Here is a 27,194-nt window from a genome sequence, read left to right as displayed (position 1 = left end):
AATAAATTGAATTCATGTTTTTTTTGGTTGGGGAGTGATGATTATGGATGAATGGAACTGGATATTAACAACAAATTATTATAATTGAATAATATTTATTTTGATAATCGTTATCGATGAATGTTATTGAAGGGTATTGCTTTAAATTTATAAAAATTTTATATCATTTGATAGGAGTAAGTTAACGGGTTGACGAAATACTTTTCATGTTTCGTGCTCTCTCGTCGCTGGCAAGGCCCCCTTTGACGATCTCCTCTGCGATGTGGGCCCCTTGATCTTCTCTATCTCCAACTCTCCATCAACGTCTTCGTCTGCTAAATTATTGTCGTCACTATCTGCGAAGTTCCATTTGCACGCTCGTCGGCTACAACACGATGACTTGTCTAAATCATGCAACGACATGTCACTATTAATGGGGATTATGTAATCATCTGGTGCACCTCCCTTTTTGCCTTCGTTATTCTGAATTCAATTCACTCCCTGATCATTTTGAAGCCCCTGCACCCTCAGACGAAGAAAATTGAGATTCGTCACAGCGTTTTCATTGATCGGATTGCAAAAATTGCTCCAATGTTCAGGCTGAATTTTGTACCGATTTTGTAAAGAACATGCAAAAATCGCTCCAATCATTTATTTGTTACTTGGGACACATGCAACGAAATTCGGTGTCGCTCATATTGTAAGTTCAAGCTAGGAAATTTATGTTTAGCTTTAAATTTCTTTAGCAGAGTTAAAATGGAAGCAGGCGTATAAACCTATAGTTCCTTTCCTGTCCTACCTATGCATATTCAGATCTGGTTATAAGCATATTATTCTTTGTCTGCATGTCAAAATCCACACAGATTCCTACCCACGCAGATTCCAGCGCTAGTTATAAGCATAATGTTTGTTTTTTTGTTGTTTTTTATGGTGCTAGTCAAAACCCAATTTGTAAAACCCTTTATCCTCCACATTATTAAAACCCAATTTGTAAAACCCTTCATCCTCCACATTACTAAAACCCAATTTGTAAAACCCTTCATCCTCCACATTACTAATTTAGATTCCGCAAATAAATCTCAGTATATATCTTTGTGCTTATACTATTATATAATTTATTAGCAGACTATTATATTATTAGTAGACTATTATATAATTTATGCATACTATTGTATAACAGAAATGTCGTTATGGGTTTCTTTCTTTATTTGTGTAGATATTTTATGCTTGTCAAGGGTTAGGAGAGCACCAAACTTGATTGCAAAAAATCCACTTGTTCACTGTTGCAGCAACAAACTGTTTCACTGCTATGGCAACTCGTTGGTTTTTTGTTGCAGCAACTCACTAGTTGACTAGTGCGGTAACTCGCTAGTTAACTGTTCCGAGAACTCGCTGGTTAATCATTGCGACAACTCGCTTGTTAATCCTTGCGACAACTCGTTGGTTAACCATTACGAAAACTTGTTGGTTAAGTATTGCGGCAACTCGTTGTTTGACCATTGCAGACACTCACTGGTTGACCATTACAGCAGATCACTGGTTTACCGTTGCAGCAATTGTTGGTTGACCATTGTGGCAACATGTTGGTTCAACTTTGCAAAAACTCATTGGTTTATAGTTGTGGAAGCTCATTGGGCCACCATCATGGCAACTCGTTGGGTCACCATTGCAGCACATTTCTGGGTTATCGTTGCAACAACTCCTTGGGTCACAAAATGGAAAAGCAAGTCAAATGGGAAAAAATCATTGCCCTTCAAGTACAAGACCCTAAAGAAAATATCATTTTTTCTAGAAAGGATTTAGATTGCTCTTAAGTACATGGAAAAACATGGAGATTGATCGGATTGCAAAAATCTTGTAATGCCTACTTAATCTTATCATGAAAATTTTACTAGGGTTTAAATCACCTTAAAATATTGACTTATAATTATCAAGAAATATTGGTAAATACCTACATTGATGAAACTGTAAATTTAGTATTGATATAAATTTTGTTATTATTCACAATTTACCTCCCCAAATTTTAAAAATTTTGAGAAGACATATTCCTCTCCAATTAATTACCCAATTTTATATTCATACCTCATCCCCAAAATGTCCTCTCATATTTAATTGGGAGAAGACATGGTCCTCTCCAATTAATTAATAATTTATATATTCATCTCTCATTCCCAAAACATTTACTTGGGAGAAGACATGGTCCTCTCCAATTAATTACCCAATTTTATATTCATATCACATCCCCAAAATGTCTTCTCATATTTACTTTGGAGAAGACATGGTCTTCTCTAATTAATTACACAATCTTATATTCATAGCACATCACCAAAATGTCCTCTCATATTTACTTGGGAGAAGACATGGTCCTCTCCAATTAATTACCAATTTATATATTCATCTCTCATTCCCAACATATTTACTTGGGAGAAGACATGGTCCTTTCCAATTAATTACCCAATTTTATATTCATATCACATCCCCAAATGTCCTCTCATGTTTACTTGGGAGAAGAGAAATCAAATGTAAGGATGAGGGAGTAGTTATGACATTAATGGGAGGTGGTTGAGGTGGAGAAGAAAGGGGGAGCATAAAAGGGGAAGGATGAGGGAAGGGAAGGGGAGGCTTGGTTTGATTTTGGTATTGGTTTGGTTGTGGTTTTGGAGGATTTGAGAGTAAGGTGGGGAAGAGAGAAAGGAGAGAAGGAGAGTATTGTTTATCTTGGACACACTTAGACATTTGGTTGGACTTGGGCTAGGGGGGCTAGGGAACCTGTGGAGGTTTCTTGGGATAGGAAACACTTCCTAGTTGGTTGGGAGGTAAAGCCAATCAGTAGTCAAGAGGAGCATCAAAGCAGGATCAGGGAACCCAGTCACCAGGGCATGTAACGTATTGAAAGAAAAACCACATAGGAAGATTAGAGCAACTGGTGCTTGGGGTTTGGCGTTCGACACCAAGGCAAGCCCACACTTTAGACCCTGTAAGTCTTAGTCTAAGTAACCCAAGCCCACCTTGATCACTTACCTGGTTTTTTCTCACGTACGAAGGTGCTTGGTACTACATACATTGCTGACGTTACCACCACACCTTGCTATTGACCTTGCTATTGACCGCGAAGGAAAGCCCGCTAGTCAAATTCATTTTTATAACGATTGAATCGAACAACTGCTCAAAGGGGCATCTCAACCAGTCTATCAGAACAAGTATTCCTCTACTTATATATTACTCATGTAAGTGATTGAAATGAAATGCTCACTATATAATTGTAGAAAATAAATTTTAATGGTAAGTTATCATTGACTAAATGTTTAGTTAGAAATAAATTATTTCTCATTTTATTGCATTTGAAATTGATAATTTTAGTTATGTAGAGGACCTTAGGGTGGAGCCTTACACGTGGTATCAGAGCTAATTTCAAAATCTGGACCCAAGACCCACTAGACCAAAATCTCCGCTAAAAGAGTTTATAACCCTCATCATTACTTGTAAGCATTTTTATTATAAAATTAGGTGGAATAGTTATCCATCAAAGACCTTACCTAAGCCAAAGGACTTGTTATACCATCCTAGTGGCCAAAACTTTCTTCAATATGGTGAATTAGTGTTTTACCCTCAAACTAATACAAATTATAACATAAGGTGAAGTTGTAATATAAATAAGGGGTGGTAAATGCAAGATGGATTCTCTATGATCCTGGAGGAAAAATGGTTGCCACTTACGCTTGGGGTATTGCTTAACCTTCAAATAACTAGGCTAGGGCATATGACTCTTGTGTGCAATTCTTTGGGTAAAAACGAAACAAAACAAACAAACAAACTTTTGACAAACATTCTGTACACTCAATTTCTTAATCAGAAAACTGCAATATGTACATCTCCACATATAAATGAAAACCCAAAGGTGGTAGGGAAAATAGTTCTGGATTTGTAATCCTATTGTTTGCAGAGATAAAATTCCTAGCCAATCATGCAATTTTCTAGAGATAAAATTCATAGCCGGCCATGCAATAAATACCATGTCGATTTTCTACTCCTTTCACTTTGGTATTTAAATTCATCCTGTCATTGTTTCTGCACACATTTATGCCACCTTCACGCCATTGTCATGCGGACTCCTATCATTAAGTTTTGATGTAATTCACCCTAAAAGCATTCACTGTTGAATTAATAAATTGAGTCCATATTTTCCACTCAGGAAATAGGTAATCCGCTGCCAAATAGCTAATCCAATTCGCAAACCCCTCATTCAGCCATAGGTGAGTCCACCATTCCATTGTAACCAAATTTCCGAACCACTGGTGGGCTAATTCACGTGTCACGATAACTGCAACCATTTGTTTACTTGCAGCCGCAGAATGCTGCTCGTCATATAGCAAACTAGATTCCCGATATGTAACCAGACCATAGTTCTCCATTGCCCAACAGAAAAAATCAGGTACAACAACCATATCCAGCTTTGGCAGGGGTAAGGAGCCCCAAAATATTTGGCGTAATATGGAAGTGTTCTTACTGCAACATCCAGAGCAAACATCCCTTGGTTGGTTTTACCAGCCTGACAATACACACGAACTTTATTTCCTGTTGTAGTTGTTCGTTCTATATACTCAAATTCCCCCACAACAATTGTCGCCAAGTATGTTGACATAACATGTGATTCCTGGAAACTGACTGTTCTCAAATGTCCATCAGACTTTTCTTCAACAGCTGGCATATTTGATAAAACTACTCTGTCAACAGGTGCTTGAATTGTTATTTTAAATGTTTCCTTGTATGAAGGTTCATCCCAGCAAGGAAAACACCTTCGAGCATCTGCTGGCTCAAATTGAGTAACTGCCATATTCCTCTTCTCACCATTGACCACATATGCACTTCGATAAAATCCCTCCATCTGATCATTCAGAGTACCATGAAATTCAATGTCCATAATTGTCTCATCCTTGTGGCATCCAGGTTTCTCGAACAGAGTCTCGCCGCTTTCTACTGCTAAAAGTTGTATTGATTCCAATCACGACAAATGCCTTTGGCATACCTCAGGGCCTTGTCCATTAGGCTTCTCAAGAATAGGTGACCCATTGAGGTTGGCTAATTTTGCAGTCCGAGCAACTGCTAATTCCATTTCAAGAGAAGAAATTGTTTTGTCTAACGATTGAATGGCTTGATGTGTCTTGGCAACTTCCCCCATTATATCTCTGCTTTCGCCATTTTCGACTTTAGGCTTGTCTTCACAATCTTGAGAAAGAACTTGCAATTCCCATTTGTGCATGGGATCAACGTCATCGTAAGTCTCAGGATTGCTCCACATTCTATTAGTAAAGAGCATACCGATGTAGAAACTTGCAACGCAGAGGAGCATAATCAATTTGGGGGAAAACAAACCCTCGGAAGATCTGCCACGCTTTTTTATTATTATTATTTTATTTTATTTCAGAACGCCACTCCAAACTTTCCCCTACCAACAAGCCTAAGCCTAAGTCTAAGCTCGTTTTCTTGTCGGTTTGCCCTTGTCTCTCTCCCAAAACCATTCTGCTGTCAAAACACAGTCTTCATACAATTGCCGCCAAAGTCACGGATCCTGGGAATAGTGATAAGTCGCTTATCAATATCCCTTTGTAGTTGCGCCTTTATTATGTCGGAAAGGTCTTGTGCAGTGACTGAGCCAAATAAAAGCTTTTATCAGTTGTTACTCAAGACAATAAATCGTAACCCCTCCTGAATCTTCGAATAGGATTTATGCCATCTAACCTTGAACCCATGCGCGAGCAGCTATAAACATACAGGCATGGATCAACCAAATTCTGAATTAATGCCAACAAGTTCCCGGACTTGAGGGCCACCAATTGTAGTATTCGTTCTATCTCAGGGTCAAGGATAACTAACTCAAATTGATTAGTGCACGTAGGAGTGATCCGATACTCGGCATTCAACTTAACTCCTCCAAATAATTTTTCCTTGGCAACAGCTCAGAAATCTTCCATGCAATGCTCGGTTTCTCAAGTCCTTCAATTGAAACCTTCGGGAACAACCTGTTCATAGTAAGTATACAAAATACTCTGAACTTCACAAGCCTCGATGGACCCACAAACAGGTTTTCTTGTGATCACCGACATGTCTCGCTTCATTTCTGAAAGGAATGCATCTTCCTCTCTATGCAAGTTTTCTTGTAGCAGATTTATAGTTTCTTTGCCTTTTGATTCAAACTTCTTTTGAAGAGTACTTTGCAACTCTTTCCAAACCATGGCTTCAATGTTTTTTTTTTTACGATTTTTTCTCTGGATGTCTTATAAATATGTGAAATTAACGTTCCATCCTATTTATGAGATATGAGTGTGACCCACGCCGCTTGATCAAGAGGAGCTCCAATTGTTGACTCGAATTGTTTGAAAAGCTTGCAAATACCATCTAGTAGTTCATGCTAAACACTCTTTAAGTTCTCTGTTGTCAAAATCTTTTCAATAAGAGCTTTTCAACTGAAGGCATATGTTTGTCACTAGCTTCTTTGGTAACCAGGAATGCTACAAAACCGATTTTTCTACCCAAACACTGCAATTTATTAGGAATTAGAGACTTCACCCAATTTTGAATAACGATGGAACTGTCATTGACAACTTCAAAGGTTCCCTCTACACTCCCTTTAGAAGCTTTAGTACTCAATTTTACCCGGTCACCTGAAAATGAAAATGACGCCACAGGTGTTCCTTCATTGAATTGCAATAGCGTGGCCCCTTTAGTACCTTTATTACTCAATTTTTTCTTCTCACCTGAAGATGAAAATGAAGCTTCAGATGTTTCTTTGTCATTGAATTGCAATATTGTGGCATTTAATGTCTCCTTTGGATGTGAACATTTCAGAATGAGTTCTCTTCCATATCTAACAGGCCCACCCACATTTTGAGGTCCTTCAAACTTATAAATATGACCAACATGATAATCACCAGTAAATTTTACCTCTGATAAAAAAAAAAGATTGAGTTTCTTATCATAGTACCTACCTACTAAGATCTTACTCAACTCTCTATGTAGTTGATCAAACCTATCAATAGAACTAGAGCCACGTAATTCTTCATGATGTTGTGAGGATGCAGTCCCAAGGGAGTAAAAAAAAATTGTGCTCCATTAAAGTATTCTAGTAGAATTTTCAGAAAGCAGACAACAACACTCTCTTGAATTGCTCCCATAGAGAACTCGGTAGAAGCGCCTACTCAGTCTTTCACCATAGAAGCATTGAGAGTTTTCATGAAATTGCAATATTCATCATATCTTGGAAATTTACCATGTTGCAGTAGAGAGATGAAATCCATATTGCTCATTTTGCAGAAGTTCAAATCGTCGTTCTTCAACCAACTATCGATTTGACTTCAAAGTTCATGAGTTCCTTTCATAGTTTTCCACTCGGGCCTTGTAGAAACTCTTGAAGGCTTGTAATATGCAGTCAAGAAAGCACATCGATTATAACCATCACAGAATTACGAGCATAGTTTTACTAGAGAGTTTGGCTGATTTGAAGAAAAACCTGTTGAACAGAGGTTTAAACCTACTGATTAAGTTTGGAAAACCAGAGGAAGTGTTGCCTGCTATTGTTCAATCTGTTGGAGCACATACAATTTATGCTCATAAGGAAACATGTAGTGAGGAAGTATTGGTAGAAAGACTTGTCAGTAAAAGTCTGGAAACAATTACTCTCTCATCAGGTGGATCTACTAGTTCAAATTCTCGCCATCCAACACTGCAACTTGTTTGGGGAAGTACAATGTATCACTTGCTGGATTTTCCATTCAAGCCAGAATACATTCCTGATGTGTATACTGAATTCCGAAAGGCAGTGGAGTCAAAGTGCAAAGTCTGACCTTGCTATAAGCTGCCCACCTCACTTGGACCTTTTCCAAAGAATGGTGTGGATGACCTTGATGGGTGGGGCAAGGTCCCAACACTTGATCAACTTGGATTGTCTGCCAAATATCAGGTAGGAAAATTTTATTATCATGTTATTTATGTATAAAATAAAATTTCACTTACGAGGCTCAATAAATGGAAATAGTTATATATCATGCTATAATCATATAAAAAATTCATGCTCTAATCAGATAAAATAAATTTATGGTAGAAAAGAAAATGAAGAGTTGCTGAATTTAAAAGTTACCTTAGTTTTAAACAAAATGGCTGCATTTTTTCCATCCTTGTCATGACATCAATAAATTGCCATTTCATTGTTCAACTGCCAATCCTTTGGATTGAGGCTAGTGAGATCCTCAATTGTTTTTAATAAATATAAACTTTATTAGAAATTGGAAGAAAGGAAACAATGAGTAGTACAAACCTTAGATGAAAGCATTCAAAGGGATATAGGATATTTATTACATGGCCTTTTGTTGAAAATATTAAATTTACAAATAGAATTTGATTATTTCAAAAGAAAGTCTATGTTGTATATGTTTTCCCCTCATCTTTTCTTTTACTGGAATGATTTCAACTTTTATAAATATTTGCATATGCATGCATTTATTCCTTTTTGATACTGTTAGTGTTCAAGACCAAAAGAACCAACCTTGCAAAAGACAATTGTATTGTCATTCAGTGCAAGTGGCTGCATAAATCTATATGTTATCAATCCTATAACAACTGCCACAAGGATCCAAGAAAGACAAATGAAAAACATAAAGATAAAGTTGTAGTTTAGAGAGCTGACACCATTCTGTAATGCATAGCTTTGATCAGGTAAATCGACCTAAATTTTTGCTTTTCCATATCCAAACTGAATAAGTAACCAAACTCTGTATATTGAGATAGACTTTGCTATAATTTTGATTAGCTTTGCTAAGATGCAGAGAAAGAAAGTTAGCCTATTTTCATTTTAAGATTTTCTAGTCTTTGTTACAAGAAATGTGAAACATAATGAGGAATGGATTCAGTTCAACAAACATAAGTTCTTAGGCTTCATGGTAAGAACTATTTTAGGGATTTTTTAATACAGATGAAAAAAAACCATAAATTTTCAAATTCATGATAAGAAACATTCTAGGGTTTTTTTTACTATATACAAAAGAAATTAATAGTCAATGTTACTGCAAAATCTAGCACTTCAGTGTGAACCCTCACTAGGGCTTCTAGCAGCACAATTACAACATGCAAAATTTATAACAACAACAAAAACAACCTAAAATTGATGATAGACAAGCAGAAACAAAAGTCTATTTAAGGAATAAACTAGGAAATAGATTACAACAAATTTCAAAGGGTTGAAAACACATAAAAGAAAAAAACCTTAGTTGTTAACCCTAACCAAGCATGTTGCACATGGAGTATTGATTTTTTTGCATATCTTGTTACCCAAGGCACTTATATAAGTGACTATCAATTAACATCTTCTTTATACTAAGCTTGTGATTGAAGGATTATTTGATGGAGCTTAATGCTTTTATTGAGGAAAGTCATGGTTTGTGCTTACATTCTCCTTGACACTTCCCTCATGACATTTTTGATCACCTCGGGTGAGCGTTGAGGTGTCTTAAGGAAATTTGTTCTTATGTGCACTTACCCAGTGTCGTTTCCCTCGAAATCACATAACCATGGGGGTTTGTTACTATGACTTATTATGGATATACCATGTTAGATAATGCACATTATGTCTGTGGTTGGCATCATCATTTCTTGTTTGGAGGCTTGCATCTACCACATATGGTGTTTGAAATGTGATTGAGGGCCTTGCATAACATTGCTCAAACATTTGATTTACCCTTAGCACAATTATGATGAGGGATATCCATCATCTAAGAGTTTCCTTAAATATTGTTTGTTAATTATTTATCCTTGACATAATGAATTAGTTATTGGGCATGTTTGCAAGTGCTCACAGGGTTTCACTTGGATTATTGTTTCGTGATTTTGATTGGTGAACATTGAAGTAGTACGCCCACCCTTTGTTGCATAATTGATGTCCCTTTTGGTGGATGTCTTGATGATAGGGAAAAATGGTTGTGGTTTGTTAGAATAATGCCAACGGATATTTATAGTTTGGGCTAGGATGAGGCATGTTGTGAGTAGTTATTTTATTTATAAAGGAAATCACTCCCCTTATTTGGCATCTTCTCATGCATTTGGAGGCATTCAGACCTTTCTTGGGTGGTCTTTTACATTGGCACCCATGGTTTTGGTCACTTGGTATGTTATTTTCACATTGTATCATATAATTTCTCTTGGTTTGGGAAGCTTCTTTATTACTATATTGGAGAGTGTCCTAGCCTCATTACACAATCTCTTAGGGTGTTTTAAAGTGGGGGACCAAGTTTTTATTGTTTTAAAGTTATTCTTAACACTATTCAGTTGAGAAAGGTATGAAGTTACCACCTCGATTTGTAGGACCTTTTAGAATCAAAGAGAAAATTGGACCTGTTAGCCTCCTGTTGCAACAGGTGTTCATATTTCATGATTGACATTTTTACATGCCAAATATGTCATCTTTCATGCTGCAAGGTTCCATATTTCCAAAAGAGGCCAAAGAAAAGGCCATGAAAGTGTGCCAGTGCAAGTGCCACTGCTGTATTCCAATTTTGATGACTTAACCATTTTTGAAGAATATTCTATAATAGGGAGGGCCAAACAGTTTAATCTTGACCCCCCTAGGTTTCAATTTCTTGTTTTAGAATATAGAGAATTGATATCTGACCAAACAGCTTAATCTTGGTAGATTTGTAGATAGGTAGAGAATCAAAGGAGCCCAATTGCTTAATCTGGGCCCTTGGCAGAAATAAGGGTAGACTTAGATAGGAGGGCAGTCAAAAGAAAAATTGTAAAGAAGGGTTTGCAAGTCTAAGTGCACCCACCCAAAAGGAATAAAAAATGTTAGGAAGGTAGGCTGGGTAGGTAGCTGTGTGGTTGCAGAATCATGGCTTGTGATCCATTTCATGTTGTCAAATGTCATATTTATTCAGATCACAAGTTGAAGGCACTTTTACATTTGGAGGAGCTCAAGCTGGATATCTCTAACTGCCCCATTCTCCCTTATCCCCAAATCACTCACTAATTTCCCTGAAGAGGTCAAGATCTGCTTGATTCCTCTTAGTTTCATCATTCTCCATATCATTTGCCTTGGTGAAGATCTGATTCACTCAAGGATTGTTCATTCCTCCTCTATATGTCACATTTCCCCCTTAAAATAGCCTAAGATTCACACACTTATTGCTTTCTGGTCACCTCCATATTAACTACTAATTCTATTATATAGCTCCCTACTATCTCCCCTTCCCCTACTAAAACTATGTATAAAATTCCCCTATGTAGATATTCCCCATCCCCGGCACTATAGCCCTATTGTATAAGTTCTAGGAAATACTAGTCGATCTGGGGCTGTTAACTAACCCATCAGTGTCCTGGAGTTACTCTAACATCTAGTCAGAATAACAACCAGTTCCCCTAAGTCCTAACCCTGAAAACCTATTTTTCCGCCTTTATTCTAAAGTTTTGCCTCTAAATATCTACCCCGGCGCGCAAAACCCACAAAAAACCCACTTTCCTAATGTTTTAAACCCCCCCCCGCCATACAAAAAATTAAATAAATGCGCCGCTGGCCCTATCCCTTATCCCTTCGCTGCCTCATCCATGCCGCCGACCGTCCGATCGTTCATGCCCAAGATCTACGGTGGGCAGGCCTCCTCATATCCCAAGCCGCCGATGTTTAGCGTCCGGGAGTTCGACGGTTTTCCCGTCGTACTCCCGCCACGCGTCGCCCTCCCAGGTGTGGCGGAGCCCCCTCCTCCCAAACCGCTCTAGTGCAAAGGCAGTGCGCCCAAAACCGCCAAACCGTCCTCCACCTAGTGACGTCATCCTACTGCATCATCTGCCTGCGTCGGCCTCCTGCCACCGTATTGCCCAGTCACCCTGCCACGTCGCTGCTGCCAGACTGCCAAGTCGTCATCCCTACCGTACCGCCACATCACCGCCGTACATGCTGACGTCACCCTACTGACGTCATCTTGCCACGTCACCGCCATACTGGGTCCCACCCGCTGACGTCATGCTGACGTCATCAGCAAAAAAGGCGCGAAGGCGAAAATCGTGCTTAGGAAGCCCGGATTCAAATTCTGAGGCAGTTTTTCATGCGCGATTAGCGCCTAGCGCTAATCGCGCATGGCTACGGGAAATGGGCCAAAGTGGAAAGACCCTCATCGCGCAGCCCCCAGCAAGCCCGAAAGGCACAGAATGACCCGTTTTTCTTCGCGAAGCATTCAGAAAGAGGCAAACGCAGTTTTTAAAGCAACAGAGGGCCGAACAGAGGCCATGAAAGATCGATGGGACAGTCTAAAGCACTCAGAAGACATTAAATGACCCGATTCAACTGCGAAAGAGTATCAGAGGAAAGATGGAGCGGCAAAGAGTATCAGTTGAATATTTTAATCGAAATCTTCATTTCCCAAGGCAGCTTAACATTGAATGGCCTCCAACAAAGTCAAATAAAGCAGTGTAAGCCCATTAAAGCTCTCAAATCACAGCCAAAGCATTTAAAGCTGCCGAACAACAATGGATCAAAACCCAAAGCACAGTTATTGCAGAAACACTGCACCAAGCCACCGAGGACAACACATTAACTCAGTTTTGATACGACTGCCCTTAGTGCAGCTCAAAGATATTTTCTTGCATTTATTTCTGGATAGGATTAGGTTAAAGTAATCATTTTCTTTCAGACCTATTTAGGTCAAACTGTAATAGACAATTTTGGACATTTTTTCCCTATATATACCGCCCTCTGTATTGTTTTAAGGGTTGGTCGGCTAATGTATTCCAAGAGAGACTCGCACTGTATGTCTGATACTTTTTCTATAATCAAAGACTGCTTACAGGCTTGGAGAAATGACTGTCTGCTCTGTGTCTAATGGTCTGAAGAATTGAATGTGGAATTCTTGTGCTGCTATATGAATCAATAAGTTTTCCTTACCTCTGTTATTTCAATTTCATATATGCTCAAATCACAGAACAAAGGATTGGTTTAGAATTTGCTTAGCTGCACTCTATGCCCAGGTTCTGTGGTTTCTTTATGTTTTCCTCTTGATCTAGACATAAATATGAATTCTGTTATGGCTCATGTTTGATCTATTTCACATATGAATGACTGTTATCTAGGAATTCTTAGCTGCTCCTAGATAGAGTTCTTTCATCTTCCTTCTGCTAACCTGTTTGAGAGATTCTTTGTTGCCTCTCTTTCCTTAGCATTCATTCCATCCTTTTAAGCTTAAATTTTGTTTCATGAGCAGCTACCTTGCTCCTCATTCTTCTTGTGACCAAGAAAACGCACCAGCAGTCTTACTCCATGACTCCATGCCCAATGGTTTAAAACTTACCAGACTATTCTTCGCCTCTCTACTTGAAAGCACCATCCTTCCCACCAAACTTAAACAAACCCCTAAACCCAGTAACTAGCCTAAAATCATCATCAACCAAGTTAAATCAGAAAGAGAGAGCCCTCTCTGATTGCAGGTGGGCTAGAACCTGCAATCCAAAGATTGGTTTGTGGTTACCTCAGCCGTATCCTTTCAGGAGCTTAAGGACAACCTGAGTGATAACAGGACTAGTGTCCTATTGTCTTGTACTACCACCCCACTTACATAAAACTCATGATGTTTTTATATATCTTTCCTATAACATTATGTTTTTGATGAATACCACAAACTCGACTAGAGGGAATTATAGGTCTCAGACGTAGGAACCATAATGATCAAACCAATATGCATATTATACCATAGGGTTTGATGGCTCAGGCATCACTTGGTGGACCAAGTTAAGATACAAAGGGGACAAGTCTAACCCAAGATCTGCTATCCGAGAGGACGCAGAGACTATATGTTGCAATTATCCCTCACTTTTGACCATTTATGATGTCCATTTTGACTTAGATAGCTACCTATGCTAAGGCTCTATTTTTAGTTCCATGTTATTTATTTATGAACACTATGTAATATTGATGCATTTAGTTGAACAAGTGAAACTACTTATATAAATCATTAGATGGATTAGGTATTGGTGATTGAAATGTTTTATGTATGACCTAAAGTATGACTTACGTGGTTATGATTTATCTAGTGCATGAATTATCAGAGTTATTGTTGTTTCATGTATGGCTTAAGTGGGTATGATTTATCTAATGTAAGATTTATTTCCAGTGTGAACTACAAAATTGACATGTGGATATTAGAATTAATAACATGATTTTTACGATCACGTATCTATATCTATTATGTTGTTATATATATGCATGGATGAGAACTAACCTGTAGATTGGAAAGAACCGTATGATAACCAAGATCTACTCTTCCATTGGGGAAGGTTGAGACATCCAATAAGGAAAGGTATGATGTACATTGTTCTATTACATTTGGTATCTACTTGATATGCACTCTTATGACATGGGTAAAATGTAAATGACAGGCGGCAAGACTACCTGACTAGATTATTCGATGACAAGTCCAACTAGCGCTATAGTGTGGTCCATATTAGAGTGGTGAACCTAGTTGTGAGGAGGGGTGGAGGTATTTCCCACCGTGTAACCTCCAAACCTGGAATCGTGGGAGGGCAGTGGTGGACACTCTCCCCTAGATGTGTGATGACGATTTCCAGTTGTCTGTTGGGGAAGTTAGGTTGATATAGTCGACGCTTCCGCCATATTGGTTTTATCAGTGGTTAGATTTGTATATCCGATGCCACCGTATATAGCAGCAGAGGATGGATAGGGTGGGAACGGAAGTAGGTCGGAAAGGATAGGAGGATATAGATCAATTGGAGACTCTTGATGGAACACAATTTCATTGTCTGACTTATCAAATTTTACTACTATAACTCTCTCTATTTTGATATGCCTTATTTCCAAACTGCTTTGAACTCCTTGTACCTTGTACACTCTAACTTCAAGACGAAGTTTTCTGAAGGAGGAGTGTATGTAATGCCTACTTAATCTTATCATGAAAATTTTACTAGGGTTTAAATCACCTTAAAACATTGACTTATAATTATCAATAAATATTGGTACATACCTACATTGGTGAAACTGTAAATTTAGTACTGATATAAATTTTGTTATTATTCCCAATTTACCTCCCCAAATTTTAAAAATTTTGAGAAGACATAGTCCTCTCCAATTAATTACCCAATTTTATATTCATACCTCATCCCCAAAATGTCCTCTCATATTTACTTGGGAGAAGACATGGTCCTCTCCAATTAATTACCAATTTATATATTCATCTCTCATTCCCAAAACATTTACTTGGGAGAAGACATGGTCCTCTCCAATTAATTACCCAATTTTATATTCATATCACATCCCCAAAATGTCCTCTCATATTTACTTGGGAAAAGACATGGTCCTCTTCAATTAATTACCCAATTTTATATTCATATCAAATCCCCAAAATGTCCTCTCATATTTACTTGGGAGACGACATGGTCCTCTCCAATTAATTACCAATTTATATATTCATCTCTCAACCCCAAATTATTTACTTGGTAGAAGACATTGTCCTCTCCAATTAATTATTCAATTTTATATTCATATCGAATCCCCAAATGTCCTCTCATGTTTACTTGGGAAAATATAAGTCAAATGTAAGGATGACGGAGTAGTTATGACATTAATGAGAGGTGGTTGAGGTGGAGAGGAGAAGGGGGAGCATAAAAGGGGAAGGATGAGGGAAGGAAAGGGGAGGCTTGGCTTGATTTTGGTATTGGTTTGGTTGTGGTTTTGGAGGATTTGTTTTGAGAGTAAGGTGGGGAAGAGAGAAGGGAGAGAAGGAGAGCATTGTTTATCTTGGACACACTATATCTAGTTGGACTTGGGCTCGAAGGGCTAGGGAACCTGTGGAGGTTTTCTGGGCTAGGAAACACTTCCTAGTTGGCTGGGAGGTTAATCCAGTCGGTAGTCAAGAGGAGCATCAAAGCGGGATCATGAGCTCAGGGGCATCTCAACCAAGCTATCAGAATAGGTATTCCTCTACCTATAGATTACTCATGTAAGTGATTGAAATGAAATGTTCACTATTTAATTGCAGGAAATAAATTTTAATGGTAAGTTATCATTGACTAAATGTTTATTTAGAAATAAATTATTTCTCGTTTTATTGCATTTGAAATTGAGAATTTTAGTTCTGTAGAGGACCCTAGGGTGGAGCCTTACAAATCCCTTCAAACAGAATTGGAGAATTTACTAGAGGAGAGGAAATGAACCTAGATTCTCCATGTTCTTTCACTCGGGTACAAAATAAATGCCCAGGCTCAAGGCTTACTACTTCCTTGCGATATGAAGTGTAAGTTTTTTAGAGATGCATTGTTTAGATGTTGGTATTAATAGTGTTTCATCATTTCTCATATGTATTGAATTTTCAAACATTTTTATGCAGCAATGCTTGTTCACATGGCCCTGAGGATAGAACAAGACAAAAAGAAATGAAGCAAATATCCTCATTTGTGAAAAAGAGGGGTTTCCAATGCCATTTCATTGTAAAAGTTATGGTTCAAATCCTTGAGATGGCGATAATAACATATAACATGTATGAGCATGAAGATAGCCAAGGGTGGCCTTGCATGGCCAACATAAAAATTCAGGTGAATCTAGGTCCCTACATCAACCAAAGTTATCAAGGGACATGATTTCCTATGTAGAGAGTTGTTTCTTCTTGGAAGTGTCAATTGAATTGGTTTGCAAAATGCATGTTAAAAAATATGTTGACATGGATGCCACAACTCGAGATAGGGATTTCTTTTTTTGTAGGAAAGATGTTGTTAACATCTATAGTCATCTAATGAAAGGAAAGTATCACTTGTATAAGAAGGATGAAATGAGTGTGAACCTTTAGTATAGAAAACACCAATATGTTTCTTCTTTTATCAGAAGCCCAGTGGTGGAGAGATCCCTTTTATAGTTGGAGTTCAAACGAAGTGGATGTTGGAGACCATGGTGAAGCTATCAAATAATAGCCTAATAGTTATGGATTCAACATTCAATACAAAGAGATATGGGGTGAGTGTATTAAGAAGGATTGATATAGTACAATAATTTGATTCGTAATGATTGATAATTATTAATGAGTTGAAGTTGACTTCACATGTTTTTTGAATGTGATAGTATTAGTTGTACACACTCATGGTGTTTGATGAGCAACAAAGTGTGGGTCAGTTGCATGAGTGGTAGCATAACATAATAAATCACATGACATTTAACTATGGTTGGAGCACCTCATGCCAAGGTGTCACCAAGTTGATTATAGTTGGAAAGTTACTGCCTTTATGGTTGATGATGCATTGGATGAAATATGTGCTTTAAGGTAACTTCAATCTTCTTATTTTAAACTACAACTTGTATTTATTACAAAATTAACATTCTTTAAATGAATTGAATATGGAAGAAGAATCACAATGTGGAATGTTATCTTGTGTGTTTGGCTCGTACATCGAGCATGGCTAAAAAATGTGAATGGATTGGCTAGTAGTCCAGAAATAGCAAAAGAGATGTTTAGTGATTTGGGTGTAATTATGAATTATTTTTCCAGTGCTGAAGTGAGCAATGCAATTAATGCTCTTCAACAAATTTGCTAATGAGGAGAAGTTCCTAGACTATTTCCACAAGAATTGGGTTGCTGGTGACAAGATGTTTAAGTTGACAAACCTTTTCTTACATTTCTCTTTTTGGTTTTCATATAGATGAAATATCTTCATTAATTCAAATTTTCTGCAATTAGGGATGTGGGTAAAAGGTTGTCAGGATTTTCCTCGTGCAAATCAAAAGACAAACAATGTTGTGGAGTCATATCATTGTTACCTAAAGACAAAATTTCAATTTGATAAAATAAATAAGTGCTTGTAGTATGGATTGGTTGATATATGTTCTTCTAAAAAATGTTGAACCATGTTATCGATTCAAGGAAATTTTTAAAAAAGAAGGAATTTTGAATAATTAAAGGAAAGAGAAACAATTTGAGTCATCAATGAAAAAAACAAAAATAATTCTAGATAGTGATTGCAACCCTCATGAGAAAATGTCTCATGCTTTTTGGGTGATGAGTCAATCTAAACCTAATAAGAAATCTCTTGTCACTTGTCATCACACCAATTTCTTAACTTGTCATTTTCCATGGTCTATTCATGGCAACATTTACAAGCATGCCATAAAGATGGGTTGGTTGTATTCCCAAGTAGATCAAGGAGCCTTCGGTGGAGTTTGTGGCACTTTTCCGGGTGAGTTTGATTTTATTGTCTCTTTTCGCTTTTTGTGTCAGTTAAGAGTATGCCAATGAACTTGCCAGTTTACACAAATACTCAATTGTTCATAGATAAATAATCATATATCACATGGTAGAGAGTGAATGAATCATTCTCAACAAGAAGCTTCAAATAAGACATTGAGAGTCGACAGGTATATATCAATGTCCAGAAGTTAAGGTTACATAAGGTTGCATGTAGGTATTCATCTTTCCCATGTGCAGACGTTTTCAACTCGAAAGTGTCTCATGACTCTGAATAATGCCAATAGACAAAGGCTTGCTTCTTTTCTGGCACCTAATTATTATCTCATGTACCATTTTCCAGAGCCATAATCGCTCATGGATTCTTACTTTTATGTTGCCACCAGCTCCTTGAGCACCAAGGACATTGTCAAAAGCTGGGTGAAAGAGCCAGGAAATTTTTGTCAGACATCCACCAACACCTACAAGACAAAACATCTCAGGAGAGCTTATCAACTCTTGATAGTTCTATTTTGTAGAATGTATCGTCAGTAGAGCGTTGAGACCTTCCCTTAAGGGTGGGAATTATTACTAGACTAGGGTGTGAATGAAGGAAAACCATTCAACTCGTCAGCATGGTAAATTTTAGAGGCTATTATTCACGGGTGGGCTAATTTTCTATGTTTTTTCCAAAAAAAGGATTCACCAATTTCCATTTTTGTTTAAAACGATTCACCCACATTTTATAGTATAAAATTAGTTGACGTTAAAAATTGCCAAATTTTATATCGACTAATATAAAATCATTAGAAATCTAAATATTTTTACAAAAATATTGCCAAACATTTTATAATTTGCATATTAGGGACTAGTAAGATTCACCAAGGTTTCTAAGCTTTAAGATTAACATCTATCGTTAAAATTTTCCTTGTTGGTAAGACTTGTTGGCTCAAGAGTTTTGGATCCATATATCTAATGTTCTCAGTTCCCCTAAGGGAAAGCAAGCGATATTTTACATGCCTACCTATCTATTGGATGTGATCTCTGCCCACAATGCATTCCCTGGCATGAATTGGACTTGGACAACAAGAGAGCCTGCTGTGGACATCTACTACAAGCTACTTTCAGATGCAACCATAGAGGAGTAATGGAAAAGGCTGACTTATCGCTTCTTCATTATATTGTATAGGTTTATCTTTGAGGAAGAACCATCTTGCATCTCACGCGGGGAAATGGAAGCAGTGTTAGAGATAGAAGATTGGTTTTCCTCATCAGATGGCACTTTGCTCATAGTGTTCGGTGGAAAGAAGTCTTCACATCTCTTACTAAGGTATGCCACTAATAAATTAGTCATACAATAAGTTGCATACCATCTCTCCACAGGGTTGTTAGCAAATTTTCATAGGAAGAATAAAACACCTTGGCCCACTCTTCCTATGTAGATCGGATTGTAGGAAATCAACAATAGTGAAGAAGAAGTCAGACCTCCCATCTCTGACTTCTTCAATAAATTCTCATCCTGATGATGAACCACAGAGGCTGGTTCGAAACGTCGATACACTTAAACAACAGATGCGATGAATCCGGAAGATACAACCACACAGAACACTAATCGCAGAAGTCTCAAATCCATAATTTTCGACCTATACGGAAGGGAGAAATTACAAGAAGTCCGTTTGCTGGAACAATACAGGGTAAAAATAGCAAAGAAGAAGTCAGACCTCCCATCTCTGACTTCTTCAATAATTCTCATCCTGATGATGAACCACAGAGGCTGGTTCGAAACGTCGATGCACTTAAACAACAGATGCGATGAATCCGGAAGATACAACCACACAGAATACTAATCGCAGAAGTCTCAAATCCATAATTTTCGACCTATACGGAAGGGAGAAATTACAAGAAGTCCGTTTGCTGGAACAATACAGGGTAAAAATAGCGAAGAAGAAGTCAGACCTCCCATCTCTGACTTCTTCAATAAATTCTCATCCTGATGATGAACCACAGAGGCTGGTTCGAAACGTCGATACACTTAAACAACAGATGCGATGAATCCGGAAGATACAACCACACAATCTCAAAGTTGCAGACACCGAAGGCAAGGCAATAGATAAATTCACATTCAGTTGTTTGGACTTCAACTTGTACGATCTGAAGAATGTTTGCAAAGACCATTGTGCGAGGATTCATTATCAGTGGCTAAGAGGGACTTTTCATAGACCTGAGGAGGAAGCATGGAATAATTTTTATAATGTCTCCAGGTTCCACAAACCAGTCAGCTTCACTGGAACATCGCATACTACTCCGCAAAAACAAGTCACTCCAGAGGAAATACCAGCGGAAAGGCATAATCCAGTGTGTGAGAAGGGCAAGAGGAAATTTGTGCTTAGCCCAAGGGGAGAGTGAAGCCACAAGATGAAAGAAAATCCAATCATACTTAAAGCGGCCATAGAACAGAGAAGAAGAGGAAACAGAGGATGCATGAAGCATAACAAAAGTAAAGGGAAGAACAAGAGAAGAGGAGTTTGGAAGAAAAAAGGGGTAGAAGCAAGAAGAAGAAGAAAGGTGAATAGTATATGAAGAAGAAGTCGAACGAAGACACGTCAGAGAACAAGAGCAGAACAAATAGCTAGAGGAGGAGAGTAAGCATATGAAAAACAAGGAGCTCACTCAAGAGATTGAGGAGTTGATCAATATCTAAGACATGGAGGTGGAACCAAAACCACCAAACCAAAATCTCAACCTAATGCCAAATACGCAATAGGTCACCATTCAGTCTCCTCATCCTCTAGTAGAGAAATCTACAATAGAGGAAGAGGAAATTGTTCCTCTTGATGATGGTCTAGTTATGGACATGTACAATCTGACTTACGACGAGCTCCAAAAATATATTATACAAGCAAGGAAGAAACATTTTCTGGATGACCTCACATATCCGGCTTTCATCATAGAAAGCGTGATCATGATAGACACTAGAAGAAATCTAGGTGCCCTTGATGTAGCCAACTTAGCCTTCTCAAGTGCCACAATGTAAAACACAAACTATATGATGGCCAAGAAAAAATAATTGACAAAGAACTTGTAGTATTCTAGGGAATAGTTTGAACAACTCCAAGTAGAGGTACATAATGCAACTCCCACATAGGTCTATCTAGAATAATTGAAGGCAACGATACGCGGTACATAATCAACACTAGGAGAGACCATGCATAATCTTTATTAGGAGTTTGTTATCGTGCATAAGGCAGTTTTCCACTTGCATGCATTGCAACATAAGTGTAAAGATCATGTCAAAATTCTCAAGGTTATACAATAAGTTCTTGTTGTCGTGCATGAATGTTCAACACAATAAAAAGGGGCACCACTTGAATTAGGAAAGAAGATAAGGCAAGAGGAAGATTTGGAGAAAGAAAAGGTTTGAATGCTCATCCAAAATAACAAGCAACTCGCCTTGTTCATTGCCAACACTCAGGTCTCATATGCACGATTGCACAAAAAATTGGATTTCTTGGTGACATTTCATGGGATCCCATCTGTTGGCTCACTCACAGAGACCAAACATAGGAATCATGTCAAACAAGAGATTAAATAATACTTAGAGTAGTTGATATAGATCGCCATTAGGGAAGATCTTGAATTATACATACAAAATATGTGGAAGTAAATTGGTGGCCCTGTCCAAATCAATACAATGTTTCTCATGCTCAAGAAGGAAACACATAGCGATTCCAAATCAGTGTTCACGGATGTCATGGAGGCTAGAGTCTGCTTCCAACCTGACACCATCACACAGTTTGGGGATGTCATCGCGTAGTATAAAGCTTGGCACCATTACGTGACCGAGAAACATCAAGTGGAAATTGTTGAGTTGAAGTTTCCCCAAACTCAAACTTAAGTGTTTTGTCTTATTAGGATGTCAAGTTGGCTCTACCCAATTTTGTCTTATATTGGTACAAGTGTATTATAATAGTCTTTCGTAATTAATTTGTAAGTGGAATTTCAAGTTTCAATTCTGGAATGTGAAGAGTCATGATGTAATGAAGCTGAAGAGTTATTTTGTAAAGAAGTTGAAGAGTCATGAGGGAAGTCCAAGAGTTATAAGGGGAAGTGAATAGTCACCTATTTTGTTATAAATATACCATCATAACTCATATAAATGGATTTTGGGGAGCCAAGCTTTTGGCTAGGATTTTATCTTAGAACCAGAATCTTGGGAGTTTTTTGAGAGCCTTAGCTTCTTTGTAGCATAGAGGGAGTATATTTATTTGGATGAGTAGGTGTAGAATTCATGTTCCACTATTGGGGCTAGTGGATTGTGAATGGTATATGTATGTTTGGAACTTTCACTTTAATAAAAGCTCAGAGTCACCACATTTTCACACATATGTTGTGAATATAGTAGGATTATTCTTGTTATGTTTGCAATATATTTTATTTCGCTTGCACTAATTCTTATGAGCTATTTTGTTTGCATTAGTATGAATCTTATCAAATGTGTGTTGTTGTTTAATTCTGCCATGGTTAACGTGTGGACTATTAAACGAGTTTAGGCTTCTGTGATCCATATTATGATTATAAAAATAATTTTTTAGTATTAATCACATCAAGAAATATTTTCCAACACGTTTCAAACCAACCAGTGTGGTTCATCATCAAGGAAAGATGAAGAATTAGATCATGGCAGCGGGTTAAATAGATATACTATTTCACGAGCTAACTCATTATGTGTTTATGCTCATGTGTTCCTTTCAAGCTGCATACTATTACAGGCTTCTAAGGGACCCAATCATCTTCCCCTTGTGTGTTATAACCTTTCACACATTTCACTTGATCCTCCGCAGAGTCATACACTTGTTCACAAAGTCTCTATTACACAACTCTATGCGTTATTGCTGCCAAGGAACATCATTAAAACCCATTTATTCAATAACTGAGACGTATTCTGGATGGGACTCCTATATCAAAAGGTCTGAGATCTAATTAGGAATTCATTTTGGGGAGACCCCCTAAATGTTGGTGGGTCTAGTATCGTCAACATAAATGTTGGTGGGTCTAGTATAGGGATAGAAGAAGGGCCAGATGACAAGCTAAGCCCATGAAGTCTATTTGACCTTTCTATAACTTTAATGATTTCTTCCCATATCTTAACCCCGACATGTTTTTCCAGAACCACAAATCTGAAAGTTCCCGTGGGAATACCTAATGACTAGTCGAATCTAAAATTTAATGATGAGGGTGAAACAACCATTCTCGACCACACCACTTTCTTTCTTGAATTCTGCACTAAACACACTATTCATTGTGATAATGATGCTTTCAGGTTGTTCATTCTCACATTCAAAGCACGCGTCAAGGAATTGTGTTACACATTGCCAACTCCTTCCATACACTCTTTCGAACATCTTGTTAAAGAGCTCTACCACGCCTTTGACAAGTATGATTACAAATCTGTTTTCAAGAAAATCACATGTTTGCAAAAAACACTTGATGAATCGCTTGTTGATTTTCATGATCATTTTAGTCATTTCCTTTTTTATTTTTCTGAAGATGATGTTGATTGGAATTTAATGAAAGAGAAGTTCAAATTTCTTGTTCACATTTTGATGAATCCAAAGGAATATGATTCTTTTGAAAGTCTCCCAACAGACACTGGTTATGGAACTCCTAAACTTGCGACGAAAGAAGTTGTTGTTTTGAGTTAATCTTTGTCTTCCCCTCATAAAAAACTCCATTTACGCAGAATTAGGTTGGAGAACTTGAGAATTCATCTGTTTATCTTCCTCCATCTTCTCTAACTCCACATATTTAAAGTTTTAATGCAAGTTTGGACTGTGAGTTTGATTTTTCTGATGATGTTCTTTCTCCTTACCCTCCATCCGTTGATTCTTTTGGTCTTTGCAATTGTGAGTTATTGTGTTCATAAATTTCAATTGTTTCCGATGTTCACACGAATCAAACTCAGGATGGAGTTAGTGTCCACCATTTAACTTGTGATATCATTTATGATGAGTATGTGTGGGATTCTATGTTTGGACAAGAATTTGCTATGAAGGTTGATCTTTCTCCTTCTTCCCCTCTCCCACATTATCCTAACATCTACCACGATTCTATCACACCTGTTGAATATTTCGAAGAATCAGTTTCTAACAATGTTACTTCTGATCATACTCAAAACTCATAGAATGTCAGTTTTACATCTAAACATGGGCAGGAAGAATCTTCTCTTCCTGATATTTCAAATTTTTCATCTGATCATTTTGAAGCTACAAAGGGTGAAATTTCTTATTTTCAATCTTACCTTCTCTTCAATTCATCAGATCAAGAGGATGCCTTTATTTATGATGAATAACTTTCTGATCATGACTGTCGTGATCTATTCATTGATTCTTTTGGTCACGACTTTGATTTTTCTGCTATCGATCATTCTAAGCATCAATTTTTGATGATATACCTTCCAATATCATGGATCATGTTGTGGATCCTAGGGACAACCCTTGGGTTGAGGGGAGGTTAGTGCCTAGGACATCATTAAAGTGTTTATAAGATTTGTTGAAATTGTTCACTTACATTCAACATTAAACACATTTTTAAAATAGAATTGGTTTGGAATTTGTTTCAAGAGAGTAGATGCAATTGATATCAAAGAAAACTCATAGAAGACTTAGTATTAATATTTGGTGGCTAACTTACATAAGTACATAGTTCATTGGTAATTTTAGTACGTGTGAAAGAAGAATATGAAGAAATGAAATCAAATGCATAGGGCTTAGCTTAGAATCTAGTTCATCGAATTTTGTAAGAAGACGGATAAACAAAATACTGAGTGACATATTAGATTACATGGAGTGCATATTAAGGAAGTTAGATATTATTAGTCACAGGCATCTAAGATCAACAATAGACATAAATGAATCCTTGATTTCATAAAAATACACCCATAAGCTACTATTACATTTCATCTAAGAAGAAAACATAGATAAATGGAATGAACACTGAAAAGAATACATACTACAGCCTTATGTGAGCCAGAATCACCAAATCTATTTATTAATATGCATATAGAGCATACATTTTTCCTTTCCCCATTAACAGTCCTAGAACCTCCTTGAAATAAAAATTCTTAGTCTTTCAAAAATGTGTCATAAACAACCTGTTATCACAAAATCAGCCCTGATAGGCTGCTAATCAGGAAGAATTTGAGTAACTACTTCAAACCAAACTTTTGGTTGAGGCTTAGCCTCCTCAACCTGAGAGGGCTCTCTCACTAGGTTAAAGATTTTAATTTAAGGATTAGATGGCTAACTCTATGGAAAAAACAAGTGAAAATGTACAAATGGTTGAAACACAATTAAAAAACATCTATTGGGCTTATGGAGTCAGAATATGTTTCAGTACAATAGCAAGATCAGCTTAACATGGAAGTCATGGCATAAGGAGTCTTAATATATCAACAAAACAGATACATAATGCAAGGAACATAGTTTATAAAAACGTGAAGGAAGTTATAGCATTATCAATGAATTCTAAGTAACATGTGTTCATACCACTGCAAGTGAGTAAATGAAGAAAGCCATGAGAAAATCAAACATTGAAACCCTCTCTAAATCCTGAGTAGTGAAGCCAAAATCTTTGTATTAACATAAAAACACACAGTCTCCCACAATAACACAGTATGATTGTTTTTTTTTTAATTGCCAACCCTGAGGCATTCCACCTCTTGTCTTTTATATAGTTATCATTACAATCTTGGATTCTCTGATCCAACATGAGGGGAATTCGAATTTCCTAGATTGACACCTATTCATACCTAAAACAGACTATTAATTACAAGTAACAGTTAACTGACTGTCTTAGAGTCCTAATACAATTAGGAGTACAACTCCTTATTATGATAGAAACAACCTAATCTAGGAATCAAATTCGAACTTGAAAGCTGCTCCTCTTTAACTTCAACCTCGGTAATGTCCATAACTCTCCTACTAGCTTTTAATAACTTCTCCTTTATCTATCCTGAAAACTAGGAAAATGTCCCCTGCACTATAGCCTTGGTCTTCATTGATGTTCCTCGAATCTCCTAATGAAAAAACTAGCCCCTTTAATCATGTAACATATGTTATATTAGCCATAGAACCCTACTCTTTCACCTGTGCAAACATTAAACTCCTTGAAGGTGCATGAAGAAGGTCAATCTGGATGTGCTATGAAATTAACTGTTGTTTTTGTAGTGCAAAACTTTGCTTTCACATATATCCTTTGTTCTTTGATTTTTTCCCTTGCTTGAGATTTAAACTTTCACAAGTGACCTCCTAGCACTCTCCAGCAGCATCATTCTCTAAAAAATAACCGCTTCTTTCCTTTGAGAATTTATCAAAACAACAAAACCACACCTACAACAGTTTTGTAGCTTGCTACGAAACTGCTGTGCATGTCACCTATAGCAGTTTCGTAGTGTGCTACGAAACTGCTGTGTGAATCAATTTACACACTTTTTTTTCAAAAACTTTCCTTCTAAGGATTCTTCACAGCTGTTTCATTATGTACATATGCCACATATACTTAACATCACCCGTCCTTGAAGCATCTCCAAAAAGTAATGTCTTTATTTCAACCAAAATTGTTATTAGGGTTTCATCACTTACTTTCTTGCTCATTTGTGCTGAGGCTGAACTCCAGACTTGCTCAACTGAATTTCAAGGTCTCCAATTTGTCTTTTCATCCTCCTGATATTAGTTCTTATTCTGCCATTGATCCATCTGACATACATTGCTTCCTTGATTGCAGGGACAGTCCAGGTGAAGTATTGAGCGTTTATGCTAACTACTTCAGGATTTGAAGATTTTTCATCTTCCCACAGAGCCTTCATTCTGTTGAAATTGGCTTTCTCAACTACATGTTTCCTTGCCCTTTTCTTAAGTTTGGCAATCTCAAGATTGGCAAGTTTCAATTTCTTCTTGAATTCCTCATAATTATTTTCTTCTTCTTGAGTATTGACTGCTCTATTTCTGTCATCTTCGTGCATGG

At 37.3% G+C, this 27,194-nt stretch overlaps 1 pseudogene; it reads right to left on the bottom strand.

Annotated features, from left to right (window-relative positions):
• Positions 1 to 4,097: 4,097 nt before the first annotated feature.
• Positions 4,098 to 5,278, bottom strand: LOC149212681 (aminopeptidase M1 pseudogene; annotated as a pseudogene).
• Between the last annotated feature and the right edge of the window lie 21,916 nt (positions 5,279 to 27,194).

This window comes from Pinus tabuliformis, chromosome 1_1, assembly GCF_031772625.1.
Source record: "Pinus tabuliformis cultivar Carrire ecotype Pingquan chromosome 1_1, CPIR1, whole genome shotgun sequence".
Lineage (NCBI taxonomy): Eukaryota > Viridiplantae > Streptophyta > Pinopsida > Pinales > Pinaceae > Pinus > Pinus tabuliformis.
Note: the sequence above shows the minus strand (reverse complement) of the source record. Positions and strands in the feature narration are given on the sequence as shown.